Source organism: Schistocerca cancellata, chromosome 7, assembly GCF_023864275.1.
Source record: "Schistocerca cancellata isolate TAMUIC-IGC-003103 chromosome 7, iqSchCanc2.1, whole genome shotgun sequence".
Lineage (NCBI taxonomy): Eukaryota > Metazoa > Arthropoda > Insecta > Orthoptera > Acrididae > Schistocerca > Schistocerca cancellata.
The window spans coordinates 303877350-303896233 of record NC_064632.1 but is presented as its reverse complement, the minus strand read 5'-3'; positions in this window follow the sequence as shown (position 1 = coordinate 303896233).

Genomic DNA, 18884 nt, shown 5'->3' with positions numbered 1-18884 from the left:
TTTTTTTTATGGAGCAGTGCGAAGCACTCGGGCGCGAGACTTCGGTCTGGTAAGCACTTCTGGTCGAGGCTCTGGCATGTGTGTTCGGTACTTGGGACCTGTCCTGAGACTGACTTCACTTGCAAGTAGTTTAGTCTGGGGAGCTTGTGGTGAAGTTCTTACTGTACCGACAGTGTGACTTCAAACCTTTCCGACTACTCGTTTGCCGAGGGCACACTTACTCGTTTTCGGTTTGCCAATCTTGACGTTTGGTATCCTTCTAGGCTGTGTCATATAAGTAAGACAAATTGGTTCTTGGTACGACCAGCGAACGGGTGTGTCATACAGTGAAATCTGTCGAGATAATACGGCTCTGGTAGAAAGTAAATTGCGATCCGTCTGCCTGATCGCTAGACCGTGAAATTTTTGCATTTCTTTCGTGGCCGCGATCAATTCACAAGTCCGACTCCACTTCTTAACTCCGCTGCACACGTCTCGCCAGCTGCAAGTTACATCGCCGCACGAATCGAACAGGGTAACGTACTGCCGCTGCAGCGTTGTCAGGGCATACAGATCTCACTCACCACTTGCTCTCAGCTGCACTTATGTACAGAAAAGTCAGTAGATTTGGTCAATCAAAGTCTGATCAGCCTCAGATCAATTGAGATTACGTTATCCACATTTTCAGGGGCAGAGTGCTTGACTCACTCCACTAGTTAAACAGTCTCAGCCACCCAGGATCCTTGTCCAGTGTAGTCTTAAATCACCAGTTAACATTCAATCAATAGATCGCTTAGCATAATTTGTCTGTTTTTAGAAAAAATAAATGTTGTTAGAACACTTAAATTATGCCAACATTCTCAATTTTTTAAACAGTCCCTCTACGGTTACCTTTCACTCAGTATGAGGTGGAAATAGGTTGATATAGATCATCATCTCTGACCTCAGAGTAGAACTCAACTATACACCAGACATGATTAGTAAGAAGTAAATTTCTGATCTCTTAGTGCAAAACGTTCTCTTCATGGCTGCTTTCAAGCCTTTGTGAAAGCATATGTGAGGCTAGGCAGTCAGGACGTTTTCCGCTACAGATGCATTTGTCGTGGCAACAGTACCAACATTTGGGTTAGGGCTTTCTGTTGCGAGGTGCGAGATGTAAACTCAGAGATTGCTGAGCAAAGTCGGTCTGCGGCAAGGCGAATTAACAGCAAGGAAATGAAAGCAATTACAGGTGAAGCAGCGTGTGCGGAGCGAGGGTAATGGGGAAGGCGTGTCTGTCAAGATTGCCCCGGGGTGGCGAGCCACGGGGAGAACCAATTACTGCGACTGTCTGAAATGTTAGCGAGGCACTTCCACCGCCGTCCGCGTCCTAATAAAGCAAAAAATGAGTCCTAAGACAGGGGAGCAACAGAGAAACCGAAATAATGAAAGAAGTTGTCAGGATCGCACATTCCACATCAACACGAGTGGGTACCCAAAGTAAACAGAAACGATGTGATGGGTTTGTGTAGTAACGTGTTTTGTGGACAGGAGCGTATAGAGATACCATTACGTAGTCAGTAAGCCGAGTGCCGTCGCTAAAGACTATACCGTTGGGCTTCTGTGAATTTTTTAGTGGCAGTTGTTTCGGGTGCTCCTCGCTTTTGTAATGGCTGATTTTCGTGAACACCGCGTTGCAGCAAAGTATTTCTCGTTTCCTGCAAAAACTGGCGTATAAAGTCTTCGAATGTTACAAATTGCCTACAAGGATAATGTAATGAGGAAAAGTAACGTGTTTGAGTGGTTTTCCCGTTTCAACAAAGATGAAATGTCAATCGACCGAAAATCTCGCTCTGGTCGTGCTTCTACAGGCCGTACCAATGAAAAGTTTGAAATTCCTAAGTTTATACTGCAACATCTTCAACGACAACTGAAGAAATTGTTTTCTCTGTAGTAACTTGGAAATTTAGTTCAACGAATTTAAAGGGAGATTTGAAGACGAAAAGCGTGGCTGCCCAATTCATACCCCGATGCTGAAAAGGATCAACAACGCGTGGAAGCGTGCTGTGCATTACGAGTGTTTTGACGTGATCGATAGTTTATTCTAGGGTATTCACAGCAGACAAATCATTGTGTTACGGATACAATCGTGAAACTAACCAACAACAGAAACAGTCGAAGACTTCAAGTTCTACTCACCATAAAAACGCTAGTCAAGTGAAAAGTCAAACGCCAAAACAAAGTGGGTTACTTTTCACGATGTAAGACTAGTTTACTCAGGTTATGTTCCACAGGATCTGATAGTTAACCAGAGTTTCTCAGAGGATGTCTTTAACGCAATGCAGAACAATTTGCGGTGGAACAGGCCTGATTTGTAGCTACCAGGGAATTGGTTTTCTCACGTCGATAATGGTTCAGTTCACAGGGCCCCGTTTGTGCGCCAGTTATTGCACAAAAATGGCATCACTCTTGTGCTTTATCCCCCCTCAACACCCGATCTCGCTCCTTGCCACTTTCCTTTATTTCCCTGGGTAAAAAGAGACCTGAAAGGAATGCGTTTTGCGGAGGATTCTGAGATGAAGGAGACAACCACTGACTTGCTGTCAGGTGCAGGAGCGGGATGTGCCTCGGAATATTTTCTGACTGCCACGTCTACGCAGCCCTGTAATGGGAGTTCGATATATTTTCGTATCCCTCTTAGAAATTATAGCATCCAATCTGCATGTGCTGCGATCTTTCTCTGAAATTACAAAAATTACTCCAGAAAAGTAATTTTTTTTCCAAATAGGAAAAAATGTTCTAAGCTACAACATGTACCTAGAAACAAATGCTCTATTCGAATTTAAAAGTGTTGCAATTCAGAAAATATTCTCGCTACTGTATTTAATAGTCTAAATGTTACATTATTGCCGGGCGGTGTGGTTGAGCGGTTCTAGGCGCTTCAGTCTGGAACCGCGAGACCGCTACGGTCGCAGGTTCGAATCCTGCCTCGGGCATGGATGTGTGTGATGTCCTTAGGTTAGTTAGGTTTAAGTAGTTCTAAGTTCTAGGGCACTGATGACCATAGATGTTAAGTCCCATAGTGCTCAGAGCCATTTGAACCATTTTTTTTGTTAAGTCCCATAGTGATCAGAGCCATTTTGAATTTGGTACATTATTACTCTACTACACACCACTAATCAGTAAGTGAAATCTAAGTATCGGTATTGTCAAAAACCAGTTACAAACTATAACAGTTTTGAAATAGAAGCTATTTGCAGTTAATGCAGATTTCCATTTCTGACGTGTAGGAAGCTGTTGACATTAAAGCAGCTCAGTTCATTTGGAGATACCAAATTTTCCTCACCAGAACGCCTCCTTGCGCGTTAAGGTACAAGTTAGTGGATGATTAACGAAATAATGCTTAAACATACACAAGTTGTGGAACTACTACCAAACATTTATACAATATTACTCACCATAAAGTTCTGTGACATAAGAATTAATATCTTGAAAATAGTTTTAATACATTATACAGTACTCAAATTTCTAAAACCTTAATATTTACAAACCCTGCAAAAAGCGCAATCTCGTATCTAACAGCAACAAAAGCTGTAGAAAATGGCTGAAACTGCTTATGGCGATCTGTAGCCCACATTCTTTCAAGTGAATCAAGAATGGGTAACTAGATATAAACACCGAACAGGAAACAACATGTGTTCCTTGGAACGCTGTACTCTAGGAACGCAAGTCTCCTCTGTTACAGGGCCCGTATTGAATCGCTTATTATTAAAAGGGGAAGACTCCTCAAAAACTGAATATGCAAATTTTGTTGGTTTCTGTTTATTGAGACATAAATGCATCGATTGGAATAACTGCCTCGCTACATGCACGGATCGGCTTGAAATCCGCATTTGTTTCTAATACAGGTCAACTCCAGGAGATTTCACGTTTGGGAAATAAACATGTGGCAGATATGTAATGATGCTGAACCAGTTGGTGCGTTTTGTTGTACACTTTGACACTATTCCACAGTAATATTTGATGAGCAGCTCAGAGTCTGAAGTTTTAAATAATAATGGAAAGACAAGAAAGAAAGGTAAGCTTCCCTAACTTTTAGTATGCTATACTGTGTTACATTATATACCCCAAAGCCCTTCATTTAGGTATAACAAGGAATGCTTGACTATAATAGATGGGTTTGTAAATTTCACACTGCAGTGAAAAAGTCTCCAAAATTTGCAAAGACAATGATGAGTGTTTTGCTTTGTCATTTGATTATATACAGAACCTTCCGCTTCCACATAGCCAGTACAAGAAATATGTCATTTTTGGCAGTTCTGAGTTTATAATTTTGAGATATACAAAAGAGAAATGTATATATATTTCATTGTTGCCATGAGGGCTAAATTAAGAAAGGTCGTATCTTTCCATAACATTACATGAGTACATCGTTCCCAAAAACATAAGAGAACTCCACTTGTCAGCGATGAATACAGAGACCAAGATCGCAATCATTCGGGTATAAAGATCTTATTAGAATTTACACACAGTGCAAAACCTGACAGAATCTAACACTACTACCCCATTGGAGGAGACATTTGTGTACCATCTGACTGCGACTTTTGTGTCGTGAAAAGAAAGTTGCGAATGTGCGACTGAGTGCTTATTGCAGAAAAATTGGTCACTTTTCGCTGAATCCATCCGCCTTGATCACTTCAATGACCAAGCAACAAAAGAACCATAAGGTTGATTTTAAATAATTGTGTATCCATTTATGAAAAAAGGGCATCATATCATGTGAAAAAATTGGAAAGGGCACTAGAAATGAGCAAAGGGTTATTTTGCTCTCTAGCAGTTTATGTGCAACGGATACAGTTGAGAAAATAAAGGAAATATAGTTATTATCCCCTGTATCGGAAGGCTCGAAGTCCATACCGTTACGTTAGTGAAAGCCAGCACATACTTATCCAAAAAGATCACTGGGCTTCTTCAAACATAAGCATATCATGGAAACTTGCAGTAAACAGGAAAAACAAACAACTTGTTGGGGAGTATTAAATCTTTGGCAATTAGCTGAAGACGTGGCCTACAAGAGGAGTGGATGTAGTTGTCGATAAGGTAGTTAAATCCAATAACTTGTTCAGGTATTTTGTATTCATTTTGTATAAACTTAGGACAGTTACATGAACAAGTGGAAAATCGTATTTTGTAACATTTTTCGTCTTCATTTTATAAGAATTTAGGGAAGTTGCATGATTACTTAAGAGTTGTAAAGTTGATATTAATCATATTTGGTGGTTTAGATTCAGAAGCACTGAGGAATAATAACTTACTCGGTTTCCATTTAAATTTACAGCACGCTCAGTAAAGATACATGTACTTCATTCTGCATTTATGGCATTCTGAATACTGTCATTCGTTAATTACAAGTACTTACTTTCATGTAATTTAAATAAATGCCTCAAAACATATGTGCTTCATTTATTTCTATGAGAGTAGAACTCCAGGTGATAAAAATCACTACAGAAGCTAGAAATACTTTTTTGGAAAGAAAAATCAGCATTGGCCGTATTTTGTTGTTTTATTGTCAGAAAAATCGATATTAGGTCACTTAGTGACCATCCTCAGTGCTGTAATATATAATTGAAATTGGTAGGCACTGAGTTTATGTGATCGCTCTAAGCTTGTGGTTATAGCTTGATACCAGTGCCTACTAGTTTTAATTACATATTACAGCACTGAGGATGGTGGCTAAGTGACCGAAAATCGATTTTGCTGACAATAAAACAACAAAATAGGGCCAATACTGATTTTTCCTTCCAATTCTGTCCACTATTTGGTCGTGGTGCACACAGCACGCCATGGAGTCGACAATCAATAGAAATATTTTTCATACAAGGTAATATAAGCCTTCCACATCCCAGAAAATGAATTGTTTTACACGGCAGAAAAAAATTCAGCATTAAATAATGAAACAAATGTTGCTACAATATTTCTGCTTACTGATGAATAATTTTCTGCCGTATGTGGCCTCATATTAGAAATAATGCATTCAGTTTTTAAGAAAGTTTCTATAATGGAATAAAACGTTAGAGAAGTGTTTCAGTGCCAGTTTAGGGTATTTTTGTAGGTGACCTAATGTTTTTGCTTCATATTAAATAAATAGGTTTCATAAAATAAGTTAAGTTTCATTTGATGACAGAAAGTTCAGTGGAACATTTTTTTAGGGAGGTATCAGAGGATTTCTTATACGTGAAATGAAATTCTGCACTCACCAAACATATTTTCGTTTAGAGAAACCGATTGAAATGAGCACCTCCTGCTGCCATGTATCCCCTGAGCCTGCATTCCATACTTTCCCGTACGTTGTGGAAAACTACTGTTATATTCCGCATTTTCTGAATCCATTTTGGATATACATTTTGGATGTGCTTCCTCAAAAGTCCGACGCTGGATGTGGGAGTTGAATACACGAAGAATTTTAAATGTGCTCCAAGGAAAACATGAGCTGGTTTAAAATCTGCCGATTAGACAGGCGACGCAATCGATTCCCCTCGGCCAGTCGATGTGTTCGGAAACTGTTTGTTGAGATACTGGCCAGGTTCAAATGGTTCAAATGGCTCTGAGCACTATGAGACTTAACGTTTGAGGTCATCAGTCCTCTAGAACTTAGAACTAATTAAACCTAACTAACCTAAGGACATCACACACATCCATGCCCATGGCAGGATTCGAATCTGCTACCGTAGCGGTCGCCCGGCTCCAGACTGAAGCGCCTAGAACAGGTCGGACACACAGACCGGCTACTGGCCAAGTACCCGAGGAGGTGAGTTAGGGTACCGTCGTGCGTAAACCACAGACGTTAGATAATGTCTAGAGATACGTCATCAAATAAATAAAACGACTCGTGTCTGAGGAACTTCTTATTCGTTTGTTCAGTAAGACTTTGTGGAAAGAAGTTGTGGCCATGATATGACCATGAATGATTCCATCCCACACGGTTAAGCTGAATTCTTCTCACACTTCTTGAGGGTTTTCGTAACACTAGACGTAATTGTTATTACAATTGATATTATCACGTGAAAAGCCAGCCTCGTGAGTGAAGAAGGTCCATGTCAAGAACTGCAGAAACATAATACACTGCCACAAAGTGAATTGACAGAGCCGGCCGTAGTGGCCATGCGGTTCTAGGCGCTACAGTCTGGAGCCGGGCGACCGCTACGGTCGCAGGTTCGAATCCTGCCTCGGGCATGGATGTGTGTGATGTCCTTAGGTTAGTTAGGTTTAATTAGTTCTAAGTTCTAGGCGACTGATGACCTCAGAGGTTAAGTCCCATAGTGCTCAGAGCCATTTGAACTATAAATCAGAACAAACGCCTGCCCATTCGTCTCTTACAGGTTGTCTAGGAAGCCGTTATTCCGGATAGCTAGACAACATACAAGCAAGTCATGTTAATGGTGTGTATTACAGTAACTGAATTGACAATACTTAACTTTGTATTTACAATAGTTGTCGCAAGCAATTGGTGACACGCAAATAATCAATGTGCTTCGCTATATGCAATGTCCGTGCAAGCTAATCACAGGTTTATATGGATCCCGTGTCACGGCTCCTCCAGTCCTGTCTTCCAGTGCGGGTCTGCTAGCGCCCCGCCGCGGCTAGGCTGCGCGTCGCTTTTATTCTCTTCGTGTAGATGCCGCTCCCGACGTGGTGACGTTCTAGTCAGCGTGGTATTGGCATACGTCGTCTCAGCCCTCTCTCCTGTATCGTTCTTGATTTTCGTGCCGGCGTTTGTCGTTACGCCGGAACAAACAGTTCAAACCGCCATCCGGCCAGCCGGGTGCAGACTTTCCCTGGTTTCTCTAATCGCCGGAATAATTCATCTGAAAGGGTTCGGCCGATTTTCTTCCCCATCATTCCCTAACCCGAGCGCGTACTCCGTCTCTTAACGACGTTGTTGTCGATGGGACGTTGAAGCATAATTTTCCTTGTTAATTCCGCACTGCGTAAAAAGATGATTTTTGGCAGGTTGAGGATCTGCGAAGGACAACTACGCTTGGCAGTGCGCCTCCAGACAACACCAAAAACTTACTATACGCCTTAAAAGTAGTGACATCAAGCTATAGGCTCATTTGTTTATTGATAAAAATATTCGACAACCAGAATAGCGATGGACTGCGTTATTGTACGATTAATATGCTGTTAAGCAGTAGGTTAGGTTCTTCACAGTAATGAATTTAGTGCACTTTATCCAAGTTTTTCTATTCTCTTTGAAGAGAATGGAATTATACTTATTTAAGAAAATTTCGTTCACTTTCCGAGACAAATGAGTATCTACACCAATATTCAATCATTTTGTGGATTGCAGCCGGTCGTTGTGTACTTTCAAGAACGGACACCTCATTTTGAGGCGAATTCCCTGACACACTGCCTGGTAGCGCACTGTTTTCATTTCACACATGTATCACGATCGTGAAAACTAGACTGTCCACACTACCAGGTGGCACGATCAACGCCATTGTAAGTGGAAGAGCGAAAGTCAGCTACCCGATGTATAACCATCAATAACCACAATATTTAATATGAGGGGCTACTGCAAGCTATAATGTACAATGTCACAGCCGCCGTGATACGTCGGGCCAAGCGACCTAATTGTTCTTCTAAATACGAGAAACTGCTATTGCTTTAGATAGTGCTGTCCGTGTTTAGTTTGTAGTTCACTTACTGACTCTCTCGAATGATATTAGTGCCAGCGGCGTTGTGAAGAAGATGAAATCGCTAAAATTCTGCAAAGATCGATCACTCTGTGGAATCGCTATCAAATTATACACAGAATTTGCGGATATTTTGTAAATGTACTAACTGAATGCCACTATCAATTCAGCACAAACGTCCACCGAAGTAGATAAGTGTTCCCTGCTGTGGTTCTTTAATGGTGGCTGATTCACGCACTAACAAAAAAAAAAAGAAACTTGTTTGATAGGGAGGCGCTATAGAAAGGATGCGGCTCCATAATAAGAAATAACAAGTAATATACATTCATAATATGTTACAAATGCTACTTAACATAGGTACAATTTGATGCACACCACTTGATGTCCTAAACTTAACATAGTGTAAATAACTTTGTTGTTCCTGGAAAGTTTCGACATTGTCACGATAACTGATTGTAATGTAGCAGATACTCGATAGTCCAGTTACTCTGGAAATGGTTACTGTTGGAGAGGAATGTAATTTTCAGCGTGCCGTACTGAACAGATTGCAGGTCTGCACTGAATTTTCAATTGCTAGTTCGTTGTTAGCAGGAGGATCTGTATGTCCGCCAATATTAGGCGAAGCAATATAGTCTGTGAGTTACAGCATTCCTTCAGCAGATGTACATGACACACTGGAGGAAGTGGCGCGGAAGCAGGAAAAGGTCTGCCATCTGGAGGCTGCAGTACAGACTTGAGGCACCAAGCGAGTAGCTGCCACAGTGTCGTGGAGGCCTCTCCCGGTATTTGTTGTGTACTTCTTGCTTGGAACACAAGAAGACAGCCTCTTTTTTTCATCATTATATAAGATAGTATATGGAAAAAAATTGTGCCAATTGTTGGAAGGAAGAACAGGTAACACTCATCCACAAAAATACCGTCCAGTATATTTGACGGCCATCTGTTGGAAAATCTTACAAGTTATGAAACTCAACTCGCGCTTTTGTTGCATGACACCGAGGAAGCCATGAATCAAGGCTATCAGGCAGATGGAGTACCCCTCAACATCCGAACACCGCTTGTATCAATAACCCCCCAGCGTTTATTAGTGAATGTACGATCAGATGCAGATAAAAAACAAAATATGTATCTAGATTGAGGATTTATTGGCAGAGACGACACATCATGTTATATCGGATGCAGAATCGTCAATAGATTTATAAATAACTTCCGATATTCCTCAGAGAACGGTGCTGTTCATTTTATATATTAATGATATAGTAGCCGTTATTAATAGTAACCTCAGGGAAGTTTGGAAGGTTGGAGAGTAGGTACTGTCGGGAGTAAAGTTGTGAGGACAAGTCGTTAGTTGTGCTTGGGTAACTCAGCTGGTAGAGCAAAGGAAGGCAAAGGTTCCAGCTTCGGGTCCCAGTCCGGCACATAATTTTAATCTGCCAGGAAGTTTCAGCACCCCGTCACTTCCTCAGCTGACGCAGTTATCTGTCATGAACTGCTGCACCAACAATCTTTCCGATCTTTATGAGATTTAAAAGTGGCTCAAAGATTAGCAACATACTTTAAATGTTAAGAAATATAAAACTGTGCATTTCACAAAGTGAAATATGTATTATACTATGACGACAATATCAGTAAATGTCAACTGGAATCAATAAAATCACACAAATATTGTGTGTAACAGTTTGCAGGGATATGAAACAGAATGATCGCATAGGCACAACGGTAAATCAGGGGGACAGACATCGGTTCATTGGTAGGATGGTGGAAAAATGAAAAAGATATCGCCTACAAATCACTTTGCCTCCCGTTCCCGAATATTTCCCATGCGAAGAGTTGGTCCATACAAAATCGGGGTAACGGAGGATGTCTAACAATTACACACATAAGAAAAAAAAAAAGTTTCGCGTCAGACCGGTTCCCAGAACTCCTGAAGATAGACGTTGACTGTGAATATTGTGTCACAGACACAGTCCCTTTGGCTGTTCAGAGATGTCACTAAACCCGTTCGAAGATATAAACAACCATGCATGAGCAGCGCCTATTAGACGGAGGGGTCGGATAGCTGATCAGCTCCAGTCATTTCAACAGCAAGGAAGACACAGCTCGTGTTGTCTGTAGTTCAACCATGCATATACTGTCAATAGCGCGGTTCGATCGCGTCTGCATTGATACTGTGTGCCAGGAAGGGCTCTCAATAAGGGAACTCTCCACGCGACTCGGAGTGAACCAAAGCAATGTTGTTCGGACATGGAGGAGATGCAGAGAGACAGGAACTGTCGACGACATGCCTCGCTCAGGCCGCCCAAGGGCTGCTACTGCAGTGTATGACCTCTACCTACAGATTATGTCTCGGAGGAACTCTGACAGCAACGCCACCACGTTGAATAATGCTTTTCATGCAGCCACAGAAAGTCATGTTATGACTCAAACTGTGCGCAATAGGCCGCATGATGTGCAACTTCACTCCCTATGTCCATGGCGAGTCCCATCTTTGCAACCACGACACCATGCAGCGCGGTACAGATGAGCCCAGCAACATGCCGAATGGACCGCTCAGGACTGGCATCACGTTATCTTCACCGATGAGTGTCACATATGCCTTCAACCAGATAATTGTCGGAGACGTGTTCGGAGGCTACCCGGTCAGGCTGAACGCCTTATACACACTGTCCAGCGAGTGCAGCAAGGTGGAGGCTCCCTGCCGATATGGGATGACATTATGCGGGGCCGACGTATTCCGTTGGTTGGTCATGGAAGGCGCCGTAACGGCTGTGCGATACGTGAATGCCATCCTCCGACCGCTAATACAACCATATCGGCAGCACATTGGCGTGGCATTTGTCTTCATAGTATGTCACGATGAATATCAATGCAAGAGGACGTGCTACTGGGTATTAGATGTTCCGTTGAGTACAGGAATCTGCTCCACCATATCTGAAGGTCTCGCTGAATGGTGGTACAGCATGTAATGTGTGGTTTTCATGAGCCATAAAAAGGGCGGAAATGATGTTTATGTTGATCACTATTCAAATTTTCTGTACAGGTTCCGGAACTCTCTGAACCGAGGTCATGCTAACCTTTTTTTAATGTGTGTACAAAGATGCGCAGCAGGAATGGTAACAGGGTTTCTTGACCTGTGCCAGGGCGTTACGGAGATACTGAAGATACTGAACTCGCAGACTTCAAGATGAACGTAACCTATCCCGTGAAAGCCTACTTACAGATTCATAAAACACTGCAGAGTGAGATAACTAGGAATACAATGTAGGAAAAAATACAGCACCCTCAAAGACAAGGTATTTTATGACAAGTGGCTGACTGTAGTTCATCATTGCAGGGGACCAAACATTCAGATAAAATAAAACACACATGTCACAGTGAAGGATGTTCGAACCGTCGCACCAGTATACAGTGTAACCCTTACTGATGGCGGCTCAGGCGTGTATTCTCGCATGCAAACGACCATGAAGATGACGAATGACATCCTGCGATCGACGGCACATTTATTGCAAATCGGCGGTGGTCTTACAGTCCCTGGAGAACGAGTACGTGTTCAAGTAGCGAGAGTTCTGGCGACCTCGTTGACCAGGGAAGTTGTTGCACATCACGAAGAACACGTTACGTGACAGCAGTCGTGTTTGCGCGTGCACTGTACTGTTCAATAAGCATGTCGCCTCCCAGTCGAAGTAGCACAGGGGTAACAGCTTGGGCAACTTGGATATCTAGTTTCTTTATCCCGCTGAAACACCAGACGTGAGCATGACCTGTAAGTGATGCCCCCACCCTCATTAAGCCGGGGATGCGATCAGTGTGCCGCGGGTAGCGCACTGTGGAGTAGCCAGCCATCTCACCAGGTCCACGCCATCCATGTATACGCCCATCACCTGCTCCGCTTACAGACAGAATCTTTCCTGATCACTGAAGACAACAGAGCGCCATTCCATTTTGTAGGCAACTCTTTCATGAGACAAGCGTGGGCATGGTTGTCGACATCCAGAACCTGGTCCACAGACCACTGTTGAAACCAGCAACCATCACCCACACGTTGTGCCCAGACTTGCAGCAATCCGTCGATACGTCCATCCAGTTTCCCACATGTCTGCAGTGGGTCAGCATTTAAATGGCTGTAGCTGCTCAACAGAAGTGCATACTCATCAATGAGGAATATTTGTACCCTAGAATGAATGTTGCACACTCTACTACCTTTAAACTAAGTGCAGTTACTGCCTGCAGTGGAGTATGTAGGATTGTGCCCGTGCCTATGTGGCCACCACAGTTTCATATAATACACAACTGACCATTAAAATTGCTACACCACGAAGATGACGTGCTACAGACGCGAAATTTAACCGACAGGAAGAAAATACTGGTATACGCAAATGATTAGCTTTTCGGAGCATTCACGCAAAGTTGGCGCCGGTGGCGACACCTACAACGTGCTGAAATGAGGAAAGTTTCCAACCGATTTCTCATACACAAACAGCAGTTGACCGGCGTTGCCTGGTGAAACGTTGTTGTGATGCCTCGTGTAAAGGAGGAGAAATGCGTATCATCACGTTTCCGACTTCGATAGAACTCTGATTGTAGCCTATCGAGATTGCGGTTTATCGTATCGCGACATTGCTGCTCACGTTGGTCGAGATCCAATGACTGCTAGCAGAATATGGAATCGGTGGGTTCAGGAGGGTAATACGGAAGGCCGTGCTAGATCCCAACGGCCTCGTATCATTGGCAGTCGAGATGACAGGCATCTTATCCACATGGCTGTAACGGATCGTGCAGCCACGTCTCGATCCCTGAGTCAACAGATGGGGACGCTTGCAAGACAACAACCATCTGCACGAACAGTTCGACGACGTTTGCAGCAGCATGGACTATCAGCTCGGAGACCATGGCTGCAGTTACCCTTGACGCTGCATCACAGACAGGAGCGCCTGCGATGGTGTACTCAAAGACGAACCTGGGTGCACGAATGGCAAAACGTCGTTTTCTTGGATGAATACAGGTTCTGTTTACAGCATCATGATGTTCGCATCCGTGTTTGGCGACATCGTGGTGAACGCACATTGGAAGCGTGTATTCGTCATCGTCGTACTGGCGTATCACCCGGCGTGATGGTATGGGGCGACATTGGTTACACGTTTCGGTCACCTCTTGTACGCATTGACGGCACTTTGTACAGTGGACGTTACATTTGAGATGCGTTACGACACGTGATTCTACCCTTCATTCCATCCCTGCGAAATCTTACATTTCAGCAGGATAATGCACGACCGCATGTTTCAGGTACTGTACGGGCCTTCTGGATACATAAACTGTTCGACTACTGCCCTGTCCAGCACATTCTCCAGATCTCCCACCAATTGAAAACGTCTGGTCAATGGAGGCCGAGCAACTGGCTCGTTACAGTACTCCAGTCACGACTCTTGATGAACTGTGGTATCGTGTTGAAGCTGCATGGGCAGCTGTACCTGTACACGCCATCAAAGCTCTGTTTGACTCATTGCCCCGGCGTATCAAGGCCGTTATTACGGCCAGAGATGGTTGTTCTGGGTATTGATTACTCAGGATCTATGCACCCAAATTGCGTGGAAATGTAATCACATGTCAGTTCTAGTGTAATATATTTGTCCAATGAATACTCGTTTATCATCTGCATTTCTTCTTGGTGTAGCAATTTTAATGGCCAGTACTGTATTTTTATTTCGTGGGCCTGGTACCTAACCGTTTGTTTGTCAATAGAAGAATCGATGAACTGTTTACTGTCAAGCCACCTGCAGCCGCGTGTCCGCCGCTCGTGGTCTCGCGGTAGCGTTCTCGCTTCCCGAGCACGGGGTCCCGGGTTCGATTCCCGGCGGGGTCAGGGATTTGCACCTGCCTCGAGATGACTGGGTGTTTGTGTTGTCCTTATCATTTCATCATCATCCAGGAAAGTGGCGAAATTGGACTGAGCAAAGGTTGGGAAATTGTACGGGCGCTGATAACCACGCAGTTGAGCGCCCCACAAACCAAACATCATCACCTGCAGCCGCCACAGTGTCTGGATGCGCAAGGCGCGCTAGTACATAGCTGACCAGTCGCAGGCACCATTCGTACCTGCGTAGTCACGTGCCCATGTGACAATACGCTAAGGTCGCTTACATTATGCGTCCGCCGCTCGAGAGCGAGCTACGCTCCGGGCTCTGACCAACCGACAGCCGTCACAAGTCACTGTTACGGACAAAACACCTGTCGCTGTTATTGCCCCTCGTACAGTGTCGTCTCGCCCTTGCCGTCAGATCCGTATAACGTAGTCTTCTCTCAGCCACTTCGTAGGAACTGTATGTTGGCTGTCCACGGGCTCACAGCCTCGTGGGACCGTGTCTTTATAGCATCTTGATGCTCATCAGTTGACTGCCCATGAGCTCTCAGCCTCATGGGATCGTTTCGCTAGTTATCGTCCATGCTTCTCGCCACTGAGACGTTCAAGAACTTCATCCAACTGAACACCCGTTAGGCTTCGTCAAGGATTGACATTTTAGTTCTCATCAGGTTCTGTAGACGTCGTCGTCATAATCTATTCTTCAATTAGTTCATGTCAGTAAACAAATAGTTTATATTGTAAAATGTATATTTCACTACTGTGAGCTATACCTCTCCGCAAAGGATACATCATACATAATCAAAACTGACGGCGCGCAGGCAAGCATCCTGAGCACCGCCACATCGACGGTGATCATGACAAATAAATTACTAACAATACAATCCCTCAGTATGTACCAACACTGACAGAACAAAAAATTAGCCACCTGCAAGGATGACGTCGATTTTGATGTGATGACGGCATATGCCACGGGGGGGATAGTAGACGTGCTGGCAATGTTTTCATCGTCATCTGCCAACAGATAGCGTAGTAGCATAGCTACCAGAGTGCCATCCGTGTCTTCACTTTAATAGGGAATGCTCACAGCCAGAAGGCTTAATGTGGTGTAAGAGTGTGAAGCAGGTAGGCAACCGTGCTAAAAATATGCATTCGTTCTTCCTATAGCCAACTGATTGAGGTTGAAAGGGGTCAAATTGTGGCCGTCTGAGTGGCGAGATAGGAGGTTTGTCACATATGTAGGACGTGCTTTTTCAGTTGTACAATGATTCTGGTATCATTGGCCACGTAAAATTCTCACACTCGTAAACGAGGTTCTGGAGTTCGACGCAGCATAGACGCCCTCCAGGATCGTGGTATTGAAAGGGCAACAGTGGCAGATCGTACAACCACCACAGCAGAGATCAGAGGGCTTGTGAGCCCCGACTTGTCAACACGAACTGTCGCAAACCAGCAATGTAAGCATGTTCCGCGTGCACGGGAGTGTTCGTCGTTTGTGCTCGAGACTTAAACCTGGTGGCCACTGTCTCTTACAGTGAATTCGTCCAAGACAGGCTAACCTCACCTTTTGTCCTATGGTCTGGGGTGCAATAAACATCTTTGGTGTTCATGGAGGGGCTCTAACCAGCGCTCGGTACGTGCAGAATATTATTAGACCGGTTGTTTTACCGTTCTTGAAACAGGAAAGTGATGTGTTGTTCCAACAGCATAATGGTCGCTCGTACACTGGCCATGGAACTCAGCGTGATCTGTAAAACGTGCAGCAACTTCCCTGGGCAACACGATCTCGGGACTTCGGTCCAATCGAGCACGTGTAGGTCATGTTGGAACGAGAAGTATCTCCTGCGACTCGTCAGGCAAGAACACTTACAGAAGAAGATGTTGAGCAGACCTGAAGTAAATCATCTCAAAACAGCGTTCACGATCTTTGCGATCGACAGGAAGCCAGTGTCAGCGCCTGCATTGCTTCCCGTGCAGACTACATCATGTAATACACTTAAGAGTGAAAGAAACTGGTACACCTGCCTATTATCGTGTAGGGCCCCCTAGAACACTCAAAACTGCCGCAGCACGATTTGGTATGGGCTCGACTAATGTCTGAAGTAGTTCTGGAGGGAAATGACACAATAAATCCTGCAGGGTTGTCCATAAATCCGTTAGACTGCGAGGTTGTGGAAATCTCTTCTGAAAACATGTGGCAAGGCATCACAGATATGATCAATAATGGTCATGTCTGGAGAGTTTGGTGACCAACGGCAGTGTTTAAACTCAGAAGAGTGTTTCTGTAGACACTCTGTAGCAATTAAGGATGTTTGGGGTGTTGCATTATCCTGCTGCAGTTGCCCAAGTCTGTCGGTATGCACAATGGACATGAATGGATGCAGGTGATCAGACAGGATGCTTACGTGTGCGTCACCTGTCAGAGTCGTATCTACGCGTATCAAGGGTCCCATATCACTTCAACTGCCCACGCCCCACACCATTACAGAGCCTCCACCAGCTTGAGCAGTCCCTACTGATACGCAGGGCCCACGGATCCATTAGGTTGTCTCCATACCCGTAGCCGTCCATCCTCTCGATAAGATTTGAAACGAGACCTGTCCGACCAGGCAACATGTTTCCAGTCAACAACAGGCCAATGACGATGTTGATGGGCCGAGGCAAGGCGTACAGCTTTGTGTCGTGCTGTCATACCGGCTACATAAGTGGGCCTCCGGCTCCGAAAGGCCATACTGATGATGTTTCGTTAAATCTTTCGTACTTTGACACTTTTTGTTGGCTCAGCGTTCAAATTTGCAGCAATTTGCGGAAGGGTTGCACTTCTCTCAGGCTGAAAGATTCTCTTCAGTTGTAGTTGGTCTCGTTCTTGCGGGATCGTTTTCCGGTCGCAGCGATGTCGGAGATTTGATGTTTTACCGGATTCCTGGTATTCATGGTACATTTCGGAAAAATCCACACCTCATGGCTACATCGCACATGCTGTGTACCATCGCTCGTCCGCCGACTATAGCACCACGTTCAAACTCATTCACATCTTAATAACCTGCTATCGTAGCAGAAGTAACCGGTCTAACAACTGCGCCAGACACTTGTTATCTTATATAGGTGCTGCCGACCGCAGTGTCGTCTTCGGCCTGTTTACATGTCTCTGTATTTGAATATTCATGTCTATACCAGTTTTTTGGTGCTCTAGTAGTATTACACATACGGATATTTCAGCATGAAACGATATCCGATACTTCAGAATCGCTTGAGCTGTTGATCACTAAATATAATCGTTTCATGCATCCCATATGCAATGTTGCGACGACAAATCTTCAGTCACTTAGGGACCTCTAAAGGGATGTACTAATATTTCTTCCGTTAGTCTATTATATCCTGGTGTTTCTTAACACAGTCCTTGAGATCGTTGTATTTTTTTTTTCGGTAATATGTTTCACACCACATAAAAATCGTTCCCATAGCAATCGCGAAGACGTGATTACAATAACTCCATCATACACAGAGTTACTGAAGCCACAGATTTTTCCACGCGTCTTACGCAAATGGAAGGGGATAAAGCTTATAACGTGGTACAATGGCCGTTACCGTCTGCCATGCACTTGTCAGTGATATGCATAGCGTAGACGTAGATGTAGATCCGCGAGATTTGCAGGAAGTGTGAGGAATGGTCAGTCAGCGCCTCATCCTAGCCTGGCCGCCCCGGTGGAGAGCTAAGAGGCCATTAAGGCAGCATATTTGTAAGCCAGACCGGCGAGGAGCGGGTCCGGATGTTTGCCGCCGCGGCCCGCCGTGACAAATGGTGGCCTGCGACCGCGCAACCGCCTCGTTAATCAAGCTGACGCGCCGGAACACTGCTCTGACGCCGTATGAGCGAGGCTGTCTCCTCGGCAGCTGCGAGCAACTCGGCAGGGAGCCGCATTCAAAGGGCGAGTGGCTCCAAGGCACTGACGTGCGTAACCAAACGTGTCACGACCGGGGGAAAGTCATCTACTATAACACAATCATTGATGGATAAACGTCTACTACAGTCTTTAACATGCATTACCGTCTTCAGCAGTAGGACTTAGTGACAAGAACAGGATGCGATGTTTTAGGAGTAACCTGGAAGGTGTAGTATGGGATGAAGTATATGTAGAAATAGATGCTAAAGTCAGATTTAATTTATTCCGTAGTAAATTTGCGTCAATGTTTGAAAATTTCCTTCCTTATCTTGAAGGTTCATTAAATAAACAAGTGAGCTGTGGATAACTAAGAGATTTAAAATCTCATGTAAGAGGAAGAGGGAAATTTATGTAATGGCCACAGTTAGTCTAGATGTGACGTTACCTGCACAGTATAAAAAATACTGTAGTATTTTAACAAAAGCCTTG